Here is a 26,847-nt window from a genome sequence, read left to right as displayed (position 1 = left end):
GCCCTCGGAAGGACTGTGGGAGGGACGGAGAACCCACGGTTCACCTGAGGCTGCATTTTGGGAAACTGTGTCCAAGTGTGAAACGGGTGACCCCAAGGGTCGACATGCTGAGGGAAGACCAGTCAACATACATCATTAACGTAATAGCTTTCGGAGAGAGCAGGAATTATTACCACCAGCATTTGTTTTTTATTTTGGGAAATATGAAAAACAATTACCTCGCCTTCGAGAAGCCTCTGTGATTAAGTGAGGTAACGTCATAAAACCCCTGCCATGATTTGCCCAGAAGAGCAGTTGCTTGAGACGTTTTGATTTCTTCTTTCCTTTGTGAAAACAGGCATCAGCACAAAGAGCTGTGGTGTAGAGATGGCATTTGGGCTGAGGATTAAAGGATAAATTGGACAAGACAGAAGAAGGAGAAAATGCCTTGGAGTAATGTCCAAAGTCAGCGGTGGAGTTTAGTGTTTATGCCACTTTGGGGCCCTTTTTAAGGAAAATCATTGCAACATTATCAATACAGAAGAACAAAAGTAAATAAGAATGAAAAAACCCCACAACAAATTACACATTAAAAAAAAAATCTGAGAAACACCACAAATATTCTAAAATTGTGAAAAATAAAGTGTTATTTTTATTAACTGTCCACCTGGCATACTGCTAGAGTGCCCTTTCTTCACTTGTTAGCTGCAGAGGTTTTGATCGTTTTTTTTTTTTTTTTTTCACGACAGTGATTTTATAATCTCTTTTTCAGAGAGAATAGGTTAATATTCAGCTGTTTCTTTTTGCATAGCAATCGAAATTTGAATTTTTAACATTGGAAATATTTTTTAGAAAAGTTTCCTTTTTAGAAAAGCTTCATGGCTCATTATTTATATGCTCTGTAACTGTTTAAGACTCTTGCCAAATTCAGGGAGACTTCGATTAAATTCCTTCCAAATATGAGCTGTAAGATTTCAGGGAATTTCACATTTTCTTGTTCAGGACTAATAGCAGCAGTAAAGTCGATGACACAGGTTAAACAGTTTGCCCTTGATGCCTGCTCTGCAGTGGAGTATTAAGAGTTAATAGATAGGTATTACCTTGACTTAAGTATTTCATGTCGACTTAGCAAGAAATTTTCGTCTTTTCCCAGTTCATGAATCAGTCCTCTTCACGAGTTGGATTATCATAATATTCAAGAGCTTATTCATTACTTCTCTTCACAATTTATTTCTTCCTCTTGATTAATCATTTCATTTGGTATGATCTGAAAGCTTTTTGTTACAATTTGTTCTTCAAGTTCAGAATCATTTCTATTGATTTCATTCCTTTACTGCTTCTGTTTCATATTTCATTATTTTAATATGAAATTTATCAGTTATTTAAAACATTGTTTAAAATTGATAAATCAAGATACCTGTTATATGCGCCTGAGTTAGGAGTCTGTCATTCCTTACGTGGTTTTTTTTTTTTTTTTTTTTGGAAATGTCTTTCCAAATGGCAATAAAATTTGTGCATTTAAGCTTAATCAAATATTCCCATTCTCATAAAAAAGAAAAAGAAAGAAAAAAGCCTTTCGTATGCTGAGATGGTTTGCAATAGGTTTCCCATATTTGGGAATAAAGGTCCACACCAAACCCAAACTAAATATCTAGTCAACTTGCTAGATCCCCAAATACTCTAGTCATTCCAGTCGTGAGGTTTGATGGCAGGAAAGAGTAGAATAGAGAGCTGTCTTTAAAAATGAGAGTGCAAGTATCTTTTGCAAAATTTTTGAAAATACATGACTGTAGGAATCCCTTGCTAGTGCCCCTCCCAGGGCCCTGGAAGGGTTTTGTGGAAGTGGGGACCTTGAAGCTGAAGCTTCATTAGCTTGAGTGTTGTGGTGCCTTCACCCAAACGTCTTAATTTAGCTGTTTATGGTTGGGCTCTGCTCACCCCTCCAGCTGGGTCGCTCATCCCTTCCTCTCCTTCGCTGTCTCGGCCTGAGCCTCATTCAGGGTCTTCAGTTCCTTGGTTCCGCCATCCTCTCTCCTCCTGCAAGGCATCCACTCGTGATGTCCTTCATCTGGCTGGATATTCATCCTCCACATGACCCTTAGAGTCTCTTAGATTTCTGACTCCCCACGTCTAAGGTAAAGATCTTCCATATTTCCTCTCGCAGGATAATAGATTAAAAACAGTAACAAAAACCCAGTCGATGCTAATTCCATGGTATAGCGTAAGAAGAACGGTAATTAAAAATCTACATTATAACCAATTAATCTGTCATGTGCTTCCTCACCTGTATCTGCCACCAGAGAGGTGAGCGCCGTGAGGGGAGGGACTCTTGTCTTTCTTCTCCACTCTAACTCCGTTTCTAGGCACAGTTCCGGGGATAGTCAGTAAATACTGGTTTAAATGTAGAAATGAGGGAGGTTGAGTATTCCGGGTTGAGGGAATAGTAGCAACAGAAAAGGGAGCTTAAAAGTCAGTATAAAATAGTATTTGGGAGTGTGAGCTCTGGACCCCCATGTCTGGCACTTGGATCCCAGTCCCATCAGCTGCTTGACCAGGGACAAGTTACCTCATGCCTCTGTGCCTCCATCCTATGAAACGAGGATGACCGTAGTACCGACCTCGTACAGACTCTGAAAACTAAGTAGATAAAGACACATGAAGTATTTAGAAAAGTGCCTAATACCTAATAGGCACCCAATAAATATTAGTTATTATGAACATTCATAGCTTAATCCAAGTCAGAAAGTTCATTTTATTTATTTATTTTATTTTATTTTATTTTATTATTTATTTATTTTATTTATTTATTTTATTTATTTATTTAGGAAAGTTCATTTTAAACTCCTCACCATTCAATGTTCACATCAGCCTGACGTTTAGGAGACATGAGGTCACTTTAGGCTGGTAATCCTCAGAGATCATCGGTTCATCCCCTCATTTTACAGAGGAGGTGCTTTAGTGCCCAGAACCTGGGACTAGAATCCAGAATCTTCCAGATCAAATGACAGCAGGGAGTTAAAAGCCAGAGGCTTTTAACCAGGCTCGGTGGTCCATGGCTTACAGTGCTGTGGGACGTGGAGGCGGTAGTTGTGGTTTGCGGGGGCGGGGATGGTGTGCCCAGGCCTTTACCAGCCTGGCCCCCAAGGCCCTCCCAGAGCAGCAGAAAGGGTTACCGCAGATTCCTGATTTGGAGCTCAGTCCGCATTGGCTTTATTTGAACGTCTGCGTGGCTGATACAGTGAATGGAAAGCCAGCAATAGGCTTCGGGATTCTGGCTCTTACCCTCCAAGTCAAAGGGCTGCATTAACGAGCCCCCCTGAAGTGCCGAGAGCCACCAACCAGAGGAGGAAGTCTCTCTGGAGTTTGGCACAGGGGCCTATGGGGTCCTAGGAGACTGCGTATCTTGGATTTTAGAGCTCATGTGCTTGGAAGGATACCACACATACATAGTTAGAAAGAAGCATCCCTCCCCCCCCCCCCCGAATATTTGACTCCCGTGTCTGGCTTTAAAATTTATCCTAATTTACTGTAACTGTTTTGAATAGGGTTTGTCCAGTTTGATGTTGCTCAACCAAATAACAAGAGTCACTATTCATATGTCATTCTGTTAGGAAGACTACTTACCATTTCTGCTCAGAGCAATAGGACCTGATTTAAAAATACGGATTTGGTCCACTGGCTTCTGCGATTCTAACAATAATTGCGAAGGGCCCCATTTAACTCAGGGCTTTGAAAGATAAACAACTGGTTGAGAAACAGAATGGACAGTCAAGAATGAACTATGCCGTTTTGCTAAGCCCGTGTTAATATGCCGAGAACACTGCAAATACTATAAAGATAAATAGATTGGATCAGGACGGATCTGGGTCTGGATTTAACCTATCAAAGTGCTTGTTGGCAGGCGATGCTTTTTGTCAGAACGGGTAGCAGACTGTCTCTTATTTCATTTCAGCTCTGTGCATTTAAGTAAAATATACTCAAAAATATATACCGGGGCACCTGGGTGGCTCAGTAGGTTAAGCATCTGACTCTTGATTTTTGGCTCAGGTCATGATCTCAGGGTCTTGAGATCGAGCCCCAAGTCCAGCTCCATGCTCAGTGGGGAGTCGGCTGGAGATTCTCTCTCCCCGTCCCCTTCCCCCTTCTCTGGCCCATGCACATGCTCTTTCTCTCTCTAAAATAAATAAATCTTTAAAAAGTATATGTATTAAATACCTACTAGGCGATGGAAGCTGTGGTGTGCTCATTGGAGTGGATGTAAGGGTCACTAGGGTGTGGTTCTTATCTTCAAGCATCTTGCTTCTGAAGGGGGCTGGTGGAGGTCGCAGGATCTCAGCCACATAGGGATTATTTCTTTGGAGTTTTGGTTTTGTTTTGTTTTCAAATTTCCCTTTTATTTCCACATTGATTCATCCACGGATATCCTCCACTGGTGTAATTGCTTCTTGGTATTGGAATGTTTTTTCTCAGTATAGAGCAACCGTAATTGGTTAGAGTTCAGTCTTTGACCATCCAGTGGAATCGAGCTACTTTTTATCTATCGCATTAGCTATTTCCATTCTGACTTGCTATTGCACAAACCTCAGCAATGCAGGAAATGACAAGTGCCAAAGAGAAAAGACCTTTTGACTAATTTTTTTTTTGTGTGTGTGTGTGTGTATGGGGGCGGGGAGGGTGCATCTTACGATTGCTGAAGTGGGAAGAGGTGTATAGTCCACCCTGGTTTGGAGCAGTAAAGAAAACACACACTCTCAAGGCTGGGTATTACCTCTGCGCATGTGTACCGTAGGGCTACGTGTGCATACCATGTGCACATTTAAATCTTGTGTTTTTCTTTTATGTCAGTTTTTTTTTTTTTTTTTTTTTTTTTACCATGTAGACAGAGCTTTTATATCATTCTTTTCTGGTCTACCTGAAATAAGCAGCAGAAATAGGGCTGATTAGGTGTGTGTCTCCTTAGAATCTCTTGCCCTTTCTTTCAGCAATAACTTCTAAGTTTTGCGTGGGGCACCATGCCTTTCCCCGGACGGGACTGTGTGGACCGGATGGGACTCCACCCATCACTTTATGGCTGTGTCTTGTCAAAGGCCTAAGACAATCCCATCTCCAGTGATTGTTCAGAGTAGGCAAGGGACTGACATGGACCCATTGGAAGGAATCCTAGATTTTGAGGGAGAGACATGGGAAACAGATCCTCTTTTCTTGTAGACTGGGTGTTTGGGGGAGGTGGGGCTGGAGCTGCTTATCGCCTCCTGGAGTTTCAAATGAAAGCCAAGAGAGCAGAAGGCAATGCCAGATAAGGATTAAAAAAAAGAAACTCTGTGCTGGCAACGCCACTCAGGTAGGTGAGCGCCTCCACGAAGCCACACCCCAAAGTCAGCCTTACCTTTGGACTTAGTCAAGTAAAAACGTTTCTCTGCTCAAGCCTGTTTGGTTTGGGTTTTCAGTCCTGCCTGGTAAAGCTCTGTAGGTGAATAAGCTATGGTTTCGGTTTTCAAGGCCCACGATTTCCTAATCTAGAAAATGAAGGGACTTTTCAAGTCTGTTATGGCTCTAGTCGTGATTCCTTCTTGAAATTCTTAAGGGTCTTCTCAAAGCACGCTGAGGGGTGATGCATGTTCTGTGGTGTCAATTTGAGTTTACTCTTGGGTGTGGTGTTTCTTTCCGTTTGGCAAATGGTTGATATTCCCAAGGCTAATAAAATCTAGGAAAGATTTATTGAAACCCAAGATTTTGATTCAGAAATAGCTATGATGTCATCCTTTGAAACTTAATAAAAATGTAGAAGAACTCAGAAGTCCGCATGAGCAAGGTTCTATCCGTCTGATGGGCATCTGTGCACTAAGTCCATGTGTTATGTTGGTACGAAATAATTTGTACTTTAGCATTTAAACGTAGCTCCGTCCACGATGACCAAGGTGGCTTCAAAAATTCAGCCGTGAAGATTATGGTGCTTTATTGTAGTGTTAAGCAGAAATAATATATATTTTTGAAAGTATTATTCTAGACATTGTGCAGAGAAAAACATGTTCTTCCCTGGTTGGATGTATAGGAAATAGACCGGTTGTTACAAGTGTGACATTAGATGCTGAACTGAAAAAGGGCTGAATGATGGGGCAAGGGACACTGTAACACCATACCTCTCCTCACAGAAGAGAGCTGACCCTTCACGATTGCCAGGTGGGGATGCTGAACAGAGAGGGGCAAACTGCCAGTTGCTTTATGGCCATCCTTGGTGAGTGTGAGATTTTATTATATTTGATAAAATGGCCTGAATATCCTATTTAAACTCTCATGACAAACATTTGGGAGTGGTTTCGAGAAAGCAGGTTTTTTTTACAGTGCCCTGAACACACCAGGGTGTTCCCTATTTCCACGCTTTTGGCGACGTGGCTCTGAAATGTCCAAATGTCATTTTCAGACCTGTTCTGAAATGTCATTCTTTGCATTCTTTGCCCAGTGGGTCCCTCATAACTTGCAAGAAACAGTGCGTGCGTTTGTTTCTCCTGGCTCCTCCTGCAGGCCTTGGGCTGCCCTGTCCGTGGCCCGGCCACTGCTGGCCCGTCCGTGTGTTTATGGTGGAGGCCGTCAGGGCTCCCCGGCACCCTCCGGCACCCTCCGGCACCCTCCGCCGTCTCTGCCGCGGGCCTGGAGGAGCGCACACCCTGGGGCCCCTGAGCGGGCCTCCCCTGTGCCCACGGCGGCTCCCATTCCCAACGCCTGCTGATGACCGGGCGGTGCATAGGGTTGTCACCCAACCCTTGGCTCTGCTGGTGCGTGTCACCCTCTCGACCCGTGGGTGCGGAAACCGAGGCCCCGCGCGGCCACCGAGCTGCCCAGGGTGGGATGCCCCAGTGAGCGGCAGCGCGGGGGTTCAGTGGGTGCGCGTCCCTCTAAATAATCCCCCAACTTTCCTTTAAGAGTCATTTAAATTTTTTTCTAAAATGCTTCCTTTTAAACATTCCCTGACCATTCCCTTGAGGGCTCTGTTTCCTGCTAGATTTGTGCTACCTGCTTCCGTCTGCAAAATCAAATAAGCCACTTTGTGCAGCTCCTTCCTCAGGAAATCTGGAAAACGGAGCTGTTCTTTCTAGGAACACTGGCCATTCATCTCTGGCCGCGGCGCTCCACTTCCCGTTTAACCCCTGCGGCCCCCCTTGGGCTGCGGACCCCGGCACACGCAGCCCCAAAGCACCGCGGCCTTGCAAGGGGGGGCTCGACAAAGAAGCTTTTTTCAGTAATTGAAGCCAAACGTTTTGAGGAAAACGGTCTAATTCTCGCTCGGCTCTGCCAGCGGAGGTCCGGCCCACACCTGCTCGCTCGCCCCGAGCGCCCCAGCCCGCCGGCTGCCTGCACCTGCGAATTCGGGGGGCTGCACCGGGCCTCGGCAGCAGAGGAGCGAGCCAATCCGGGGGGTGCGCCTGGGGGTACACGGACCTGTGCCCCAACCCCCCACCCCGTAACCGTTGGTTCCCTTTTTGGTGAGAATTGTTATTTATTTATTTATTTATTTTTGGTTTTCTGATTTTTTTTTTCAGGGGAGAGAGCATGTCAAGCAGTCTCCCTGCCGAGCGCAGATCCCAGCACAGGGCTCGACCTCACAACCCCGGGATCACGACCTGAGCGGAAATCAAGGGTCGGGTGCTTACCTGATGGAGCCACCCAGGCCCTGCCTTTTATTCTGCCAAAAAATATATTTCTTAAAAGCGATTGTAGCATGGGTACAAGGCAGATCATTTTCTTAATGCCTCAGCTTGGCAAAAGGAAAATGTCTTAGAAATCCCGATTTCATTCACCTTGATTTTTTTTTTAAGATTTTATTTATTTATTACTGAGAGACCCACAGAGACACAGAGAGAGGCAGAGACCCAGGCCGAGGGAGAAGCAGGCTCCCTGCGGGGAGCCCGACGTGGGACTCGATCCTGGGACCCCGGGGTCACGGCCTGGGCCGAAGGCAGGTGCTAACCAGCTGGGCCCCCTGGGTTGCCCCCACCTTGATTTTTAAACAGATTGTAGGAGGCCGTGAAATTCCAGGGCCCCGGCACAGTCCCCCGCCCCTTTGCCCGGGCTCTGGGCCATCCATAAGGAACCCGCGCGAGGAGCAGGAGGGAAGGCTACTGCGCTCACGGCGCTCTCCTCGGCGCAGCCTGTGTCACCTGCGGGCTTTTCCCTCCCTCGGGGTCAGGACAGGGGAGGGCGTCGCTAGCGGCTCTGAGGTCCGGGCCAGGGCCTGGGTCGCCGGGGGCCGAGGACGGTGGGGACACCCTTGTCCTTCAGCAGGACGGACGGGGCCAGCCTGGGGGCTCAGCTGCCTGAAAGCAGACTCAGGGCGTGGAGCCCGGGCAGGCGCTGGAGGCTAAGAAGCGCGTCGGGAGATCGAACCTCATACTTCCTGAGAGCTTTGCATGCCCTGGGCGCAGTTTTAAGTGTCCTGCACGTGTGACCTGACGGCCCTTCCAGTTCCAGAGGCGCTCAAGGTCTGTCAGCATCGTCTTCACTCCCGGCGGAGGACGGGCCGCGGCGTCGGGGCTCGGAGCATCTGGGGGGGCTCCCCGCCCTCCTCGGCCTTGCCTGTCCCGCAGCAGGTGCCTGGGGGGTGGACTCACCGCCCTCCTCGGCCTTACCTGTCCCTCAGCAGGTGCCTGGGGGGGGGCTCCCCGCCCTCCTCGGCCTTGCCTGTCCCGCAGCAGGTGCCTGGGGGGGGGGCAGACGCGGGGCTCCCTGCCCTCCTTGGCCTTGCCTGTCCCGCAGCAGGTGCCTGGGGGGGCTCCCCGCCCTCCTCGGCCTTACCTGTCTTGCAGCAGGTGCCTGGGGGGGGCTCCCCGCCCTCCTCGGCCTTGCCTGTCCCGCAGCAGGTGCCTGGGGGGGGACACACCGCCCTCCTCGGCCTTACCTGTCCCGCAGCAGGTGCCTGGGGGGGGACTCCCCGCCTTCCTCGGCCTTACCTGTCTTGCAGCAGGTGCCTGGGGGGGGGGCTCCCCGCCCTCCTTGGCCTTGCCTGTCCCGCAGCAGGTGCCTGGGGGGGGCTCCCCGCCCTCCTCGGCCTTGCCTGTCCCGCAGCAGGTGCCTGGGGGGGGCTCCCCGCCCTCCTCGGCCTTGCCTGTCCCGCAGCAGGTGCCTGGGGGGGCGCGGCGCCCGGTGACCCCAGGACACGCACTGCGAGTGGCCCATCACCTGTGGCCGGAGGGACATCAAGGCCGACGAGCAGGGTGCTCAGGCAGCAGGCGCTCAGTTTTCTCCGACCACAGAGATATTAGGAAAAGATATTTATAGCTGACCTTTCAAGATTAATAACACTTGTGGAAGAGAAACCGTGGTAGTCAACATGATTAAAAAAAATCCTGAGCACTGAAGGAAAGAATTATTTTACTGTTTGTAGTACAGTTTGTTACATTTATTAAAAATTTAATAAAATGCATGTGCCCATCTATCACACTTAAAGGACTGCTAATAATGCAAATCATTCCACTTTGCTTCTTTAAAATTGAATGACTCCCAGTTATTTTGATGTTTTCTTAAAAATATGTGCATTTATCCCATAATTTGAGAAAGTAAAATTCTGTAACAATCAGTTAATTGGAAACTCAAAAACGAATCTTTTAGGCACATTAAAATGAACTGCTAAGGCATTCATGATTTTAAATGTTAGGAAATAAAAATAGAAAAAACATAAGAAATTTACATGTTCCTTTTTCTTAACTTTTGATCTTCCCCGTCCTTCCTTTTGACTCTGTGTTCGATTGACAGTCTCATGTTTACATATCACATGTCTCGTGAAGATCTTCCTGGCTTATCTTTTTGTACGAAAAAGGCAAGGATTGGGAGGATCCATTTTGTCATCAAATAAATGCATTCTCGTGGAGGCGGCTTCAGTTCAAAATCTTTACACTGTAAGTAATGAAATGTTCTGTGCTTTTGCTGTACAGTGAACCCCGCCCCCCCCCCCCCCCGCCTTTCTAAATGGGGGTAACGTGAGTTTTGGAGACAGGTGAGGGTGAGGGCAGAGGCAGACAGGACACAGTGTGAGTTAACACTGTGGGAATATTTGTTCAAGTATGTGATGCTCCTGGTGGAAATAAAAAGGTCATTATAAATTAAGCTGGAAAACAATTTAAAATAGTTTTGTGAATATAAAAGCATTTACTTAATAGAAACACCTCAACCTTTTTATTTTATTTTATTTTTAACCTTTTGATTTTTAATTTAATTTTTTTTTTTTTTTTTTAAATTTTTTTTTTTAATTTTTATTTATTTATGATAGTCACAGAGAGAGAGAGAGAGAGAGAGGCAGAGACACAGGCAGAGGGAGAAGCAGGCTCCATGCACCAGGAGCCCGATGTGGGATTCGATCCCGGATCTCCAGGATCGCGCCCTGGGCCAAAGGCAGGCGCCAAACCGCTGCGCCACCCAGGGATCCCTGATTTTTAATTTAATTTTAATATTTAAAATTTTATCTGAATTCAATTGATTAGCATATAATGTAATATTGGTTTCAGAGGTAGAGGTCAGTGATTCATCAGTCTTATATAATACCCGGTGCTCGTCCCATCACCCGGGAGCCCCATCCTCCCACCCCTGCCCCTCCAGTGACCCTCAGAGGGAGGGTATGATGCTTAGTGCAATAAGTCAGTCGGAGAAGGACAATAATCATATGGTCTCAGCCACATGGGGAATATAAGAAATCGTGAAAGGGACCATAAGGGAAGGAGGGGAAGTGAGCGGGAAAAATCAGAGACGGAGATAAACCACGAGAGACTCCTAACTCTGGGAAACAAAGAAAGGGCTGCAGAAGGGAAGGTGGGTGGGGGTACGGGGTGACTGGGTGACGGCACTGAGGAGGGAGCTTGATGGGACGAGAACTGGCTGTTACACTGTATGCTGGCAAATTGAATTTAAATTATATATACATACACACATAAAAGAGTCTCTCATGGTTTGTCTCCCTCAACCTTTCTTTTTAAAACTGTAAATTATTATAAAAGGATTTTTTAAATTTTTTTTATTTTTTAAATTTATGATAGTCACACAGAGAGAGAGAGAGAGAGAGAGAGAGGCAGAGACACAGGCAGAGGGAGAAGCAGGCTCCATGCAGGGAGCCCGAAGTGGGACTCGATTCCGGGACCCCGGGGTCACGCCCTGAGCCGGAGGCGGACGCTCAACTGCTGAGCCACCTGGGTGCCCCTTATAAAAGGATTTCAAAAAGATTTATATAAAATAATCACCATTAACACACCAAATAGCCATCTTATTTATGCATATTCCTTTAAAGTCTGTTCATGTAGTATAATAAAAGTTTTCAATTTTATATTATTTTAAAACTTTGAAATGACATTACATTTACTCCATTATTATCATTACTAAAGTCTGCATAGCTCCTTAATTTGGTTAGTCACTACTTATTTAACCATTTCCTTGTTCTTTTGATAATTAGGTTTTTGTTCATTTGTTTTGCTTTTCTAGAAATGGCAACTACACATTCTTAGTTTCTTATTTTGTTCAACTGTCCTCATAGTTTTCTTCGTATTTGTGTATCCTACTCTTAGTATGGTCTCAATAATCATAATTAATAATATAAGTCTAATATGCCTACATAAGTTTTTGCTGTGGGGAGATTGTTTTCTGTTTTTTTTTTTTTGTTTTTTTTTTGACAAATTTTCTTTCCTCCCTATTCTCATGACACAGTTCTATGAATTATTAATGCCCAACTTAAATATCTTTTTGCTGAGGTTTTCATTGATATTTTCTAGCCTGGGTTGTTACTCCGTCCTTTATACATTAATTCTTTGTAGCAGAGAGTACATTGTAATGCAGTTATGTTTAATTTCAAAAATATACTGTTCTTATGACCCTGTGTTGTAAGGTGTGTTGAGGACAAGCCCCGAGTGTATTTTGTACATATATCCTAACTTCACAGAACAATTTTGGGCAAATTCAGTGTTGATTAAATAATTGAATGGATTAAATAAAAAAGTTTACCAGGACGTAGATGGGTGGAAGAAGAAATAAAGCATTGTTTTAGAGGAGCTCAGGGCAAGGAGAGCCCCATTAGGGGCTAGCAGAGAAGGGGAAGGGCAGGAAACCTGTTTCTATTGAGCTTTGTTATGTACCCGGCGCTGTGCCAGGTACTTTACATACCTGGTATCATTTAACCCAGAGAACAACCCTTGAAGCAGGTTGTCACTCTCATCCTGCATACTGCAGATAAAAAAAAATATAATGTTCAGAGAGACTGAGTAATTACAAAAGTTAAGAAGTGCCCGAGCTGGAGGAGAAAGCGGAGAAGGGGCTTTTCACCAGAATTCAGAAGAGGGCTGGATGGGTCGATACCACCAGGCACATGCACAAACAGATAGGAATGATCAGCTTGTGTTTACAGGTGACTGAGGCCAACCTGGCCATCCGGGAGAGTTTGAAAGGGGGTGGGAGGATGATAATCTGTGTTCACAGTGTCATATACTTTGAGAATCATTAAGTCATTAAGGCCTCTGACAGAGTAGAAGGGATTAAGGTTCTGCTGAGGGGTGTGCCTCGATCAGTAATGGTTACAACTCGGTTGGCCTGGGCGACCCCTGATACCCGAGGCAGGTCATGTTTTCACTACGGTTCTGCTACCAGATGGTTATGCTTGAGCCTATAGGAATTACCTTACATTGCCAAGAGCCTTTGGGAATGCCCAGGTGAGAGTTGTCTTAGGAAACAAAAGTGGGAGTTCATCTAAGGAGAATAGTTCAGGATAGAAAGAAGGTTCTGCTACTTGAAGGGTTACATTAGAAATAAAAATGCAACTTATCTAACTCGACACCCAAGAAACTAACAATCCAATCATGAAATGGGCAGAAGACATGAACAGACATTTCTCCACAGAAGACCTAGACACGGCCACCGAGCACACGAGAAAAGGCTCCGCATCACCTGCCACCAGGGAAATACAGATCAAACCCACACTGAGATCCCACCTCACTCCAGGGAGAATGGGGAAAATTAACAGGGCAGGAAACCACAAATGTTGGAGAGGATGTGGACAAAGGGGAGCCCTCCTGCACTGTTGGTGGGAATGTGACCTGGTGCAGCCACTCTGGGAAAGTGTGTGGAGGTTCCTCAAAGAGTTAAAAATAGACCTGCCCTACGACCCAGCAATTGCACTGCTGGGGATTTACCCCAAAGATACAGATGCAGTGAAACGCCGGGACACCTGCACCTGATGTTTCTAGCAGCAATGGCCACAATAGCCAAACTGTGGAAGGAGCCTCGGTGTCCATCGAAAGATGATGGATAGAGAAGATGTGGTCTATGTAAACAGTGGGATATTCCTCAGCCATTAGAAACAACAAATACCCACCATTTGCATCCAAGGTGGATGGAACTGGAGGGTATTATGCTGAGTGAAGTGAGTCAATCGGAGAAGGACAAACATCATATGGTCTCATTCATACACGGAATATAAGAAATAGTGAAAGGGATTAAAGGGGAAAGGAGAGAAAATGAGGAAAAATTAGAGAGGGAGACAAAACACGAGAGACTCCTGATTGGGAAACGAACAAGGGGTGGTGGAAGGGGAGGTGGGCGGGGGTGGGGGTGACTGGGTGACGGGCACTGAGGGGGCACTTGACGGGATGAGCACTGGGAGTTACACTATATGTTGGCAAATTGAATTTAAATAAAAAATATAAAAAATAAAAATGCATTATTTAAAAGGGAAAAGGGAATTAACAAAAGTTAATGCAGTTCCGATTTTCTTCTCCCTAGGAACACTTGTAAAATGAAATACAACTTTTAGGGACGGAGATAACTTTGTCCATTTAGCTATTTATAACAAAAATACCATAGATCAAGTGACTTAACAACAACAGAGGTCTATTTCTCACAGTTCTTGAGGCCGGAAGTCCCTGACCATTGTGCCGTGAGACGTGGTGTCTGGTAGGACCTGCGTCCTGGTTCATAGACAACCATCGTCCTGCTGTGTCCTCCCGGACAGGAGGGGCAGGGGAATTCTGTGGGGCATCTTTTATAAATGCCCTGTCCTCGCGACGACTCGCCTCCCAAGGGCCCTACCTCGTTATTCCATCACAGTGAACGTTGGGGGGAACACAAACAGCCTATAGTAGGTGGTTATGGGCGCCCTTTACCTTTGTGCTTTTGGATCCTCACCAGCACTACCAACAACACGGCCCTGCTCATACACAGCAGTGCTCACCGGTGGTTACGTGGAGCAGCATAAGGCCCAGTTCCTGTTCTTGAAGAGGTAATAGGATGTATAGGGGAAGCAGTAAGGAGACTAACATTTACTCAGCGCTTCCTGAGTGCCGTCCACTTAGAGCAAGTATATCACCCGAGTAAGGACTTAAAAATACTGTCTTGAGCCCTTACAATGGCACAGGAGTTGTTTTAGGAAAAGGAGAGTCTTTGTCTAGAAAGTGGGGCTTGGGGGACTGGTCTGGAAGAAGGCTGTGTTTACGGAGATGGCAAAAGTGAAAGTTAAAAATATGGGGATGTGAGAGTCAGTAGTGCCTCACACAGATCACCCCTGAAATGACATATACAGGTGAACCCCAGATCCCTTGCTCATATGTGCTTACACGCAAACATCTAGGCAGGTAGGGCCAGGGAATGGGGTTCTGCTCTAACTCGGAGAGGTGAAAGTCATAGTTTAGGGCATCCCTTAAATATATAAAAGCTGTTCAGAAAGTGCTGGGAGAGCCAGAACATCATAGGCCTACTACACATAGAAATCTTTTTTGAATCTATTTCTATCTTTTTTTTTTTTTCATTATGAAGACTCATGAAAAATAGTGCCCGGAGGCCGCTTTGCACAGAAGTATTGGCTGTGCACTGCACAACTTGTCAGCCTGTGCCATTCATATAGACTCTGAGATGAATGGTTCCCCTGGAGTTGTGCAAATTGGGAGCCCTCAGGGCACTCCTTGCATTTAAATATTAATAAGAAAAAGCATTATTGAGTGCCTGGCACGATTCAGGCACTGTCCTACTGAGGGATGTGGAACAGTCCAGAGCATGGAGTTTGAAGTCTGATCATCCTGGGTTTGAATTCCATGTCTGCTACGTATGTCGTGTGGCACGAACAGGTTATTTGAACTCTTAGAATCTTACTTTCTTCGTCTGTACAATGGAGGTGCCTATATTTAACTCATGAAGTTGTTCTACGTGCCCAGCCCAGGGTGTGCATGTGTGAAATGACAGCTGTAATTATGATTCACCAACATTATCTGATTTAATCCTCATTACAATCTTCTACTTTAGCTCTTACTCATGGAGAAACTGGTTCAGAGAACACAGCACTGATCCAAGACAGCTGTGGGGTGGCCGAGCGGGGATTTACCCTCATGCTTGGGAGCATGGACTCATTCTACACAGACATGTTGATTTTTTACCTTTTTCCAAGGATGAATCTTCAATCTAAAGTCCTTTTCCTGAGCCTCTCTTGCCATGTCCAACATAAATATTAATGCAGTTACCATCTGCCGCTGTGTAAAAACACTTGGTCAAATCTATTTTAGCAAATGAAGCAAAATTGCCTTTTGTTTGGTTCACTGTGTGTGTGTGTGTGTGTATTGCTTTCTTTTGATTATCCAGTCCATTTTTGAAGTGGAGTCTTGGTTACCTAGGGAACTGGCATACAGCACCAGCAAATCTTTTTTTTTTTTTTTTTTTTAATGAGAGTTCAGAGTTGTTAAAATTGTTGGCTGAATTTCAACTGGTGACCTCTTTATTGACTGGCAAGTAATATAGTTTTGCTTTTTTTTATATAAAAATGAAAGCAAGGGTGGGAGAAAATTAAAGGAGTTGATGGGAGTTAGTGAACAATAAGAATTTTTAAGTTGCAGACATTCTGCTTGTAGTTGGAAGCTTCCTAATCAATAGCTTTATTTCAGGTTGTATAATTGACACATAATTCTTACCACTTTGGGACATGTTTTATATATTTTTAAATGAGAATAAATTTCACATGCCATGTTCTGGAAGATATGTAGCCATTAATGGTTTTAAGTTCCTCTCTGGAGTGGCGCTATAATAAAGTCTGAGATTACTTTTTTTTTTTTTTCAGAAAAGGGTGGAGAAGGGGTGGGGTGGGGAGGGAAGGGGCAGAGAGAGAGAGAGAGAGAGAGAGACTTAAGCAGGCTCCATGCCCAGGGTGGAGCCCAAGGGGGCTCCATCTCACAGCCCTGAGATCATGACCTGAGCCAAAATCAAGAGTCAGATGCTAAGCCACCCAGGTGCCCCTCTCTTTCTTTTTAAAGAAGCCTGGGCTTAGTTCAAGGATTCAAAATTCTTACAATGTACGAACTATAATTACTAAAGTACTTGAAATTAAAAATGAGATAATTGCCCAGACACCCCTCTTCCGCCTCCAGGACTGCTTTTAAAGACAAGGCCAGAGCAGAGATACCCAACCTGAAGTGACGCAGGGTTTGAGGAACTAACGGCATGAGTCAAAGCAACGTGTGTGAAGAATCTGAGGCTCTTTGGCCAAGGAGTGTACCGTGAGTGCCGGTCTGGACTGTAGGGTTTGGAAATATAGGAATGAAGAATGAAAAGTCTGGAGCCAGGTGGAGATTCAAAGTTTATGAACCCGAATTGCAAATGAATGAGGGGAAGTTGGATAATGTTTGTGTTTTACTTTCATGGTGGTGGGTTGGTGAGTCTGCGTTGGGAGGCCAGTGTTGGGGCAAACGTCCTCGCAGAGCATGTGTTTTTATTTTTCTTTGTTTTCTTATCTTGTATATCAATAGGAATTAAGCTTGGCCACGAGGGAATTATTAGTCTGGTTTCCTAAAAGAGCCTGAGAATGTGGGGTCAACACCAGGTGTGTTAAATAGTCTAGGGTTGAGGTTGGAATTGAGAGCCAAGCGGATAATTACCAAAGTGTTGCCCGGGCAGAGAATCAGTTATGTGTTGGGAATCAGAGACCCCGAAACAGAGGAAGCAAATGGGAATAAAAGGCAGGCGGTGCCCTGAAGTGTTGGATGTAGCCACAGGGGCATTTCCTAAAGTGCCTGTGGCTTGGTCTATTAGAGCCAGACAGGAAGTCCTTAGGGGCACTCAACCAGGTCAGACTACTTTGGATCTTGAAGGGTGGCTAGGACCTAAGGGGGTAACATAAGGGAGAGAGCTTTCTCTGGAAATGTGCCCAGGGTGGGCCAACGTGGGAAGAGTAGTTGACATGTTTCATAGATCTTTTGAACCTATTCCCCTCAGCTGTGTGACACCAACGTTATGCCATGTAAGATTCACTTTTGGAGTTCATCAGGCCCCATTACCTTAGCAAATATTGGGAAAATAAAGCCAGCAGTTGGCTAGCTCATGAGTTAGGGGGTTAGCCATGAACGTTGTCCTGACGAGTCTCCCTCACGCTCACAATTCTGTTACACTCTGATTGGTGGTAAAGGATCAGAACCATGTGGCCTTGGCCTGTCCCGTATAGACATTCAGGCTGAAAGATGAAGGGCCTTCCAGCAACTTCACTGGAGGACAGAATATTTTCAACCCGAAAGAGGCAGTGGCAGTCAGGTATGGCGTCTAGACCGAGCAATGCAGAAGAGAGAAGGAGTGCAAGGACCAGTGGTTAGAAGAGAAGGGCAGGATGAGCTTCTGGGAACCAGGTACCAGAACAGGGAGGCCTGGGGGGCGCGTAGAGAAGCGCGGGATGAGCACGTTGGGAGCGTGTGAGTGGGCGGCAGTCCACACACGGGAAGGAAGAGAACCGTCTCAGAGGTGCCAGGTGGACCCTGGCCAGTCGGGCCCAGGGCAGGTGGGTGGACCGGCTTTTGGTGGGAGAGGGGCTGGCGGGCAAAACTAAAGACCCGGGTGGTTCATGTTGATATAATACCTACCCTGTTTCGTGTTGAGCAGAACCTCTTTTTTTTTTTAATTTTATTTATGATAGGCACACAGTGAGAGAGAGAGAGAGAGGCAGAGACACAGGCAGAGGGAGAAGCAGGCTCCATGCACCGGGAACCCGATGTGGGATTCGATCCCGGGTCTCCAGGATCGCGCCCTGGGCCAAAGGCAGACGCTAAACCGCTGCGCCACCCAGGGATCCCAGCAGAACCTCTTATAAGTAGAACATGTTATTCTCAAGCATGTGCCTTTTAAAAATTCCCGGCTCCGGCTGAGAATTCCAGTAGGCTAGTGAAAGACTTCAGTGTCGTCGGGCTCTGCCACGCTCCTGTCCCCCGGCTTAATGCCCAGAGGGCGCAGTCTCCTAAGTTGGGCCTACCTCTATCCTTCTTTTCCTGATACCAGTGAAAGGGCTTTGGGTGCTAACTTGTGTTTAGAAATGAAGGATCTTTGATGTAATGGAGTTGCGTGTGTAAGTGTAGACAAGCTGCTTACTCTTCAGAACACTTCACTTTCCAAGTGGAGAAAGGTATACATTTATTTTTTATTTTTTTTAAGGTATATGTTTAATGACAAATTTATACAAATAAGTCACTCCATATACACTTGCTGGTATGTGAATATACAATGCTTTTAGAAACAAATAACAATGGACTAAAATGTTTATATGGACGTGTAAATTTTTCACACTTGAAAAATAGGACCAAGGACATTAAATTATTCTTAGAGGCCCCTTTTCAAAAGAATTGACTTTAGACTATTTTTTTTCCCTTCAACAGACTGTAATTCATTGTTATGGAAAAGACTAGGAAAATCTACATCTTTGTCCCCATAACACCATAACAGGTGCGAAGGCTAATGGTCTGTGTTGGAGGACAGTTTTAAAGCTGTTCAGAGTGAATTGTTGGTGCATTATAAAACTTTTGGGACCACTGAGTATTAGATTTAAAAGAGCAGGCATGTACAGTCTTCAAGTAAATGGTTTATAATCTAGTCATAATTGCGTAGTATTATTTGATAATCTAAGAAGTAATGGCACGGGGGGGGGGGGCATAAAAATGCATCTTTGAATAAGATGCCAAGGAGAGAAAGCCTTGGCATTATTGGCTCTAATTTTTGTGTTTTTTACTGTTTCTGAGTGACACTGGAAATCCCTGAAACGTAATCCTTTGCCATTTTGCTGAGGCACATATAGCATATTTTAGTCATAGAATTTATGTTAATAACTTTGTAAATAATTTCGTTTATGTCCCTATGGAATCCTTATACATTGGAAAACAGTTGAAATTTTCCAATTACACTTCATTTTTATGGGAGAAATTATATGTTGTCACATTTTAAAACATTTCTCATGAATGTTAAGGGTCTATCATATGAATAAAGGTAATGTGAAACATGTTTCCGTGTGTAATGGGAATTCGAAGAGGAAATGGAACCTGAAAATTACGAATTGTTGGAGTACATGCCTAAGTGGCCAGGGAGTGGGGATAAAGAAGTTATATGACTTCTCAGCTATTGCTTTTGTGTTTAATTCCTAAGGAACAAAAACTATTCCAGGGAGATAGGAAGGCCAAAACCACAGGTCAGGTTCAAAGACCAAGACATAGATTAAGGGCAGTTGGCAGCCAAGAGCGTGGAGGACACAGTGTGGAGGACAGGGGTCAAAGAATGGGCAGAGGTTCATAGTAGCAAATGGAAGCAATGTAAAAAAAAAGGGGGGGGGAGAAGATTGCATGTTGGCCAAATTGCTTGGAACAGAGATATCCAGCTTTTGTAGGAGGTTGTTGTCTAACTCTTTCTGAATACTGCCTTAGAAATGCGACCTTCTGTTTTGGAGTAGTTCTCGTTTTTGAAAAGTTCCCTTATGTATTGAACACCAATCTGTATTTTAATTTTATCCGTTGGTATTAGGTAATTTCCAGATACCTCACAATTCCTCTTTTTAATAAATATTTAGTTGAGGACCTGCCACGTTCTAGGCACTTCTGTTGTTGCCAGGCATACAGTGTTAACACGGCAGACAAGATCTAAAGACTTGGAACTTCTATTTTAGTCAGGACAACACAAAGTATGCAAGTAAAGAGTGAACACAAACAAAAAATAAGAGAGAGTAACAAGCAGCACGGAGAGAATGAAATAAGGTGACTTGAGGTGGAGCGACGGGGTGGGGGGGTGGTCAAGGGAAGATTTCCCTGCGATGGTAATTTGCAAACTGCAGACTGGAGGCAGCAGGAGGGAGAGGTGATCTAACTTTAGGGAACAGCTGTGCAAAGACTGAAGGTTCTCCAGAGCGTCTGTGTAGTAGAAGAGCGTACGCAAGGCTTTCATGGCTAGAGTGTAGTATGTGAGGGAGACAGTCGCCCAAGATGGGGATGGAACGAAAAGCAAGGGGAAGGTTATCTAGGGCTTTGTGAGCAAGGAAAGAAGTTGGTTTTGATTTTAATTGTGTGTCAAGTCATTAGAAGTTTTAAACAGGGTCAAGAGGCTGTGCTATGGGCATTAGAAAAGGGCCACGGTGGTTGATGTGTAGCAATGGATGGTGGGGAGGCAAGAATGGGAGTGAGGTGACATCCAGGGCGGCTATAGCAATACTTCTGGTGGAGGATGATGGTAGGTTTAATTGGGAGGGTGGTGATGGAGAGGAAGAGAAGTAAACCTATTAAAGATAGTGTTGGAGGACTTGGTGGATAGATTAGGTATTAAATACAAGGAAAGCGGCGCCTGGGTGGCTTAGTTAAGCACCTGACTCGATCTCAGCTCAGGTCTTGATCCTCAGGGTTGTGAGTTCAGGCCTCGAGTTGGGCTCCATGCTGAGTGTGGAACCTACTTCAAAAAAACAAAACAAAACAAAACAACATTAAATACAGAGAAAGAGAGGAATCAAGTACAGCACTTTGATCTTTGCCTTGCACAGCAGACGCACGGTGCTTTTGTTCCTGAGAAAGGAATCCATGTTGTTATTTTCCCTCTGTGTTAAAATATTAAAAGTAATAAGGGTTACAAATGTATTTGATCTATGAGATAAAGGGCAATTAGAAAGGAATAATTTTGCCATTATAGAGTTTATTCTATTTTTGTTAGAGTCTAAAACATACATCTATCCTCAATTTAATCATCTAAAAATTTAGATTCGTTTTAGAATTCTAAAGTGATTGTTTGAGACAAGACGTTTATAGAATGCATTGGTATTTTTTTTTTCATAGTTAAGCTCTCATAGGTGGTATTTCACCAGGAAAAATTTACATATTTTAGAATGTTTTAAAATACAGTAAAAGTTTATGAAAAAATAAGGTAACAAAAGAAAAATATCCTGGGCAAATATTTCAATAGATAATACCGATGAAGGGCTAAAATCCTTAATTTCTAAGGATTCTTACAAATAGGAAAAATGTAAAAACCCTGACAAGCGCCCTATTAGGAAAATGAGCATAGAACCCGAACAGGCAATTCACAAGAGATCAGTAGCTTCAGAGAAAGCTCAGCCAGTCTAACAGGCAAGTCCTATAATATTTACAATAACAACGAGAAATAATATTGTAGTGGAGAAGAACATCAACTCTGGAGCTAGAATGCTTGAGCTTGAAGACGTAATTCTGAAACTTAACTGAGTAATTCTCCTGAATTTTCTTCTTGGGAAAGTAACTTAATCTTTCTTTGCTTCAGTTCCGACCCCTAAAATGGGGGACACAGTAATACCTGTGTCATTGGTTGATATATGTACCGTGTGTATCAGTGGTTGATAACATGGGGAAATTGCTTAGAACAGTTCCTGGGATATAATAATTACTCTGTGAGTTTTATAAATTCCTCCTTCCTTCTTTCTTACTGTTTAGTGTCTCATTATTGTTAAATGTTTATAAAATGATGATACCTCCTATTGGCTAGTGGAGGAAATGGATATTTTCATACATCGTAGATGAGAGTATAAGCTGGTCCATTATTTATGGAAAGAAGTTTTTCAATATGTCTCAAAACTTTTAAATAAATTTATTAAGGCAATTTTACTTCTGAGACTTCAGCTAATGATTTATGTTCACAGCAGAGTGACTTGCATTGGTCAAGAGTTAGCAACAACTTAATTTCTGCGGACAGAGGTGGTTTGAAATATACATTTAATTTCACTTGGTCTCATTAAAACTGCAGTAAAAATATTATTTTTTTATTAAGGTAAAATTTGTATACATAGAAATACACAGATGTTAAGTGTCCAGTTTGATGAGTTTTGAGAACGGTATATACGTGTGTTACCAAGCTCCCAATTGGGAACATTGCCATCCCCCGAGAATTCTCCTGTTCTGTTCTACAGTATTTCAGACTTTTCTATTACCAGAGATTAGTTTTGCTGGTTCTTGGACTTCATATAAATAGAATCATACAGCATGCATTCTTCTGTGTCTGGCTTCTTTCATTCACTGTAATTCCGAAAAGCCTTCCATGCTGTCATTATATTAACACTTACTCTTCTCTATTCCTATATTTTCTACCCCTTTATTGCTGAGTAGTGTTTCATTTTTTGAATGTACTACACTTATTTTCCTTATGATGTATTTTGGTTGTTTTTGACTACCGTGAATAAAGCTGTTATGAACATTTTTGTGCGAGACTTGTCATATGTTTCCATTTCTCTTGGGTAAATATGCAGTGAAATTGCTGGGTCATAGGGTAAGCGTATGTTTAATGTTGTAATGCTCTGCTAAATACTTTTATAAAGTGATAACACCATTTTATACTTTCACCAGCCTGTATGTTGTCTACTGTATGTTGCTCCATTTCTCTTCTAACATTTGGTTGTCAGAATTTAAAATTTAAGCTATTCTCCTAGGTGTGAGGTGATATCTAACTGTAGTTTTAATCTATATCTCTTTGCTGTCTGGCAATGTTGAGCACCTTTTAATGTGCTTATTGGCCATTCGCACATCTCCATTAGTGAAACATCTATTCAGAACTTTTGCCTAAGGTTGTAAAGATACTCTGAATTTTCTTCTGGATGCCTTATGGTTTAGTGCGTACACGTAGGCCCGTGATCCATCTCAAATTAATTTTTGTGTATGATGTGAGGTAAAGGTACAGGTTCATATTTTCCAAAATTCTTTCTAGTTGTTCCAGCTCAACTTACTGAAAAGGCTTTTTCTCCATTGATATCTTGGTGTCTTTCTTGAAAATCAGTCAACTGTACACATGCAGGTTTTTTTTTCTGAATTCTCTAGTATGATACAATGATGTATTTACCCTTTCCCATGCTAGAGCTACCCCGTTTCAATGACTATAACTTTACACTACGTCCTGAAATCAGATAATTTGATTGGTTCACTCTTGCTTTTTAAAATTGTCTTGACTATTCTAGATCCTTTGAATTTCCATGTAAATTTTAGAATCAGCTTTTCATTTGCTCCCTAAAAACCCAGAGATATACTTGCACAAACACATACATCCAAAGGCGTTCATTGTTGTTCAGTTCGATGCAGAAATTGTAAACAATCTATATGTTGACCAAAAAGAAACTGGCACTGTATAGCACGTTACATCCACACAGTGGGATTTTATGCAGCTATTAAGGAATAAGTGCTAATGTGGGCATTCTACAAAATGAGTTATTAAGTGAAAAATCAAAATGCAGAACAGGGAATAGTGCATGTTCCTATTTATTTTAAAAATAAGGATATAGGCATAATATATGCTTTCTATATATATGTATGAAATTTATTGGTTCATGGAACTGAAAAGTTAGAGTTGAGTTGATCTCAAACAATACTAGGTCCAGGGGCTCACAGGATGTATTAGATGTTGCCCCTCGCTCTGTAGCTGGGCGCCACTTTTTTCTTTTTGGCTTTATTGTCAGATGTCTTCTATGCCATTGGAGCTCCAGGCTCCCATGGTTATCATAGTGCATAGAAGACGTTGTCTATCTCAATGTTCCTTCATCAAGTCTGGTTTGAGGTGCCTGTCCATCCTCTGGATCCGTCACTGTGAATGGGGGGATGAAGTGCCTTACCTGGCCGAGTGGGTCACACACTCAGTCCTGTAACTAAAGGAGGGAAGGGCACCATGGGGAAGGAGCTGTTTGATGAAAGACATGATATGCAAATTAAAGCCCACGTGCCCATGTAGGGAGTGACCTTAATGGCACCTTTCCTGTTCATGTGTAAGAATGATGCTTTTTCTATAAAAATTCCCTAAAATTGTGTCCCTGCATCTCAAGAAATTCTTTTATGTTTTACCTCTCGCTTCCTAGTTGGGCACTGTCAGCCGTTTTCAGTTTCCTTGGTTTCCAGCTTTGAGCCCTTTTCTGTTTCTCCCATTTAGCCTCTTCCATTTGGACTGATGACCTGCTTGTGCTGTCTGCCAGGGACTGCTTTTGGTGTCCGTCTTTGACCTTGACCATCAGATTATATGGTTTGGTTTAATGCACTACAGCCTTTGGGAAAATACGTTCTGTTCCCCATGATTAATGTTGAGTTCAGCCTCTGGGCTTCCCTGTGCCTAGAGGGGGATCAGACAAAATTATCTGAAATTTTGTTCCGGTCACTTTTATTAGTCCTTAATGGATTGGCTGGAAGGACTGCTTTCATGCCTGTATTCTCCTGCCAGGTACTATCGATTCATAAAAAGTTGCAAGGGTGGACACTAAACTGGATACAGCACCTGATTTTCTCCTTGTTTCCAGTTAAGAATTAGGTGATATTGCTGTGCGATCATAGATTATAAAGAATTATTCTGTAAGTTCTAACTGTTTTATATTTAAAATCAATCTGGTCGTTAGCACTCTGTTTCTGAATAGACAGTTTCTTTGTTGTTGAATAATATATACATTTGGAATAGGTTTGGATTAAAACTGTTCTAATGTGCTTATCACTATCTATCTAGAGGGAAGGGCAAGATGGTGAGATAAGGATGTATTAAGATGAAAATTAGTTGAGAGGTGATAATAATAATAGTGAAATAAAAGGATAAAATTGTATATTTGAACGAGTTTTAAAAACATGTTAAATAAGATGAGCCACTATCCAGATTACGACAGCCAGGTAGGTATAAGCGGCTCAGAGAGCAAAAGCTTCTAATTATAGAAATATATCTACTCAAATAATGCATTGCTAATTTTGAAATAAATTAGGATGCAGAGAAAGAGACTGCTTTGGTTTTGACTTCACAGATAAATTACCAGATATAATAACTGAATTGTTTGGCACTTACTCATTGTTAATCAGTCAGGGCAGTATATTCTTTAGTTATATTTATGTTTAGCTTTTATATGAAGACAATCCATTCATCATACAACTGAGACCAGCCCCTGCAGGTATCCCCCAATCCCATCTTTAGGACTCAGGCAGGCCACACTCAAATATGCAAGCCTGGCCCACTAATAATTGGACTGATCATGTACTCAGGCCATCCTTTTTTCAGTTTGTGATTTAGGCTTCCTAGCACACTGGGATATCCCACTGGCCTACTTAAAATTTATATTATTTGTCTGATTTTGTTTATTGCAAAAAAAAATAGGTAGAAATGTAAAGAATGATATAAAGACCAATTGTAATCCTATCTATGCAAAAAAATGTCAAATAATTCCTAACATTTTACTGTATTTAGTCAAATCTAAGACAGCATTGACTTAAACTGTTTTTTTTAATCACTTATTTAATCACCAAGAAAGAAGAAATGCTGTCAACTTACCTATGACATATAATAGTCCCCCATTATCTTGAGAGATACATTTCAAGACTCCCAGTGGATGCCTAAAACCATGGCTAATACCAAACCCTCTATATACTATGTTTTTTTTCTTATACATTCAAACATGTGACAAAGTTAAATTTATACAATGGGCACAGTAAGGGATCAACAACAGTAACTGCTAATAAAATAGAACAATTATAAAAATATAGTGTATACTGTAAGAAAACTTAGGTGAATGTGGTCTTTCTGTCTCTCCAAAAATGTTATTGTCCGGATCCCACCCTTATTCTTATGATGATGTGATGATAGAATGCCTGTGTGATGAGATGAAGGGAGGTGCATGAAGTGGGCAGGCTCTGTAACGTAGAGTCAGGCTACTGTTGACCCGATGACACGTCAGATGGAGGATCTTCCGCTTTCTGACTGCGTTTGACTGTGGCTAACTCAAACTACAGAAAGCAAAGCCACAATAAGGAGGGACTACTATGCTCCTATTTATTTTGTATGAAAAATCCTATGCTCATTGGGAAAGTTCTTTTTAGACTTGTTATGATATAGACTATTCATCATGGATGGATTTAGAACATATCAAAAAAGGAAGATACGGGAAAAACAAAATGGTTAAAGTATTTCCAAAACCTCTTTATATTCAGAGTCCAACCTGCCGTGTTACTTTTTTTTTTTTTAAAAGATTTTATTTATTTATTCATAGAGACACAGAGAGAGAATGAGAGGCAGAGACACAGGCAGAGGGAGAAGCAGGCTCCATGCAGCGAGCCCGACGCGGGACTCGATCCAGGGTCCCCAGGATCACGCCCTGGGCTGCAGGCAGCGCTAAACCGCTGCACCACCGGGGCTGCCCCTGTGTTACTTTTTGATTTCAGAGTTGTCAGTATCTGTGTTTTTCCTAGTGCTTTCAACCTCTGTGCTGTCAAAAACATTGATGATGCAGCATCGCTTAAATGAGTGCTCTCGTATTGTCTCCCAGATTTTCATCCAAGCTCATCCAGAAGTCCTCCCTTCTTTCTTCCTTAGTGTTGGAAGTGTCCTCTCTCCAGTGTTAGGTGGGCACATAGTCAGCGGCCCAGTTAGAGGTGTTTCTGAGCCTCTCTGGTAGTAGCGTGGGGCTGTGGTCTAAGTGTCTCCGTCCTCGCAAAATTCATGTTGCAGTTCTAACCCCCCCAACTGATGCCAGTTGTTGTCAGTAGGTAGGGCCTTTGGGAGGAAAAATGAGGTCTTGAGGGTGGAGCTCTCATGAATGTGATTAGTGCCCTTCTCGAAGAGATCCCGCATTGTTCCTTAACCCTCTGCCACATGAGGATCCAAGGAGAATTCTGC

At 43.3% G+C, this 26,847-nt stretch overlaps 1 long non-coding RNA gene across 1 annotated transcript; it reads left to right on the top strand.

Moving 5' to 3' along the window:
* The first annotated feature begins 5,100 nt into the window (after positions 1-5,100).
* LOC118354352 (uncharacterized) lies at positions 5,101-8,553 on the top strand. The gene is made up of 3 exons (XR_004814761.1): positions 5,101-5,320; positions 6,132-6,214; positions 7,518-8,553. It is a non-coding gene; the product is annotated as an uncharacterized LOC118354352 (long non-coding RNA).
* Positions 8,554-26,847: the final 18,294 nt, after the last annotated feature.

Source organism: Canis lupus, chromosome 3 (assembly GCF_003254725.2).
Source record: "Canis lupus dingo isolate Sandy chromosome 3, ASM325472v2, whole genome shotgun sequence".
In the NCBI taxonomy this organism is placed as follows: domain Eukaryota; kingdom Metazoa; phylum Chordata; class Mammalia; order Carnivora; family Canidae; genus Canis; species Canis lupus.
This window is presented reverse-complemented; position numbering and strand designations above follow the sequence as displayed.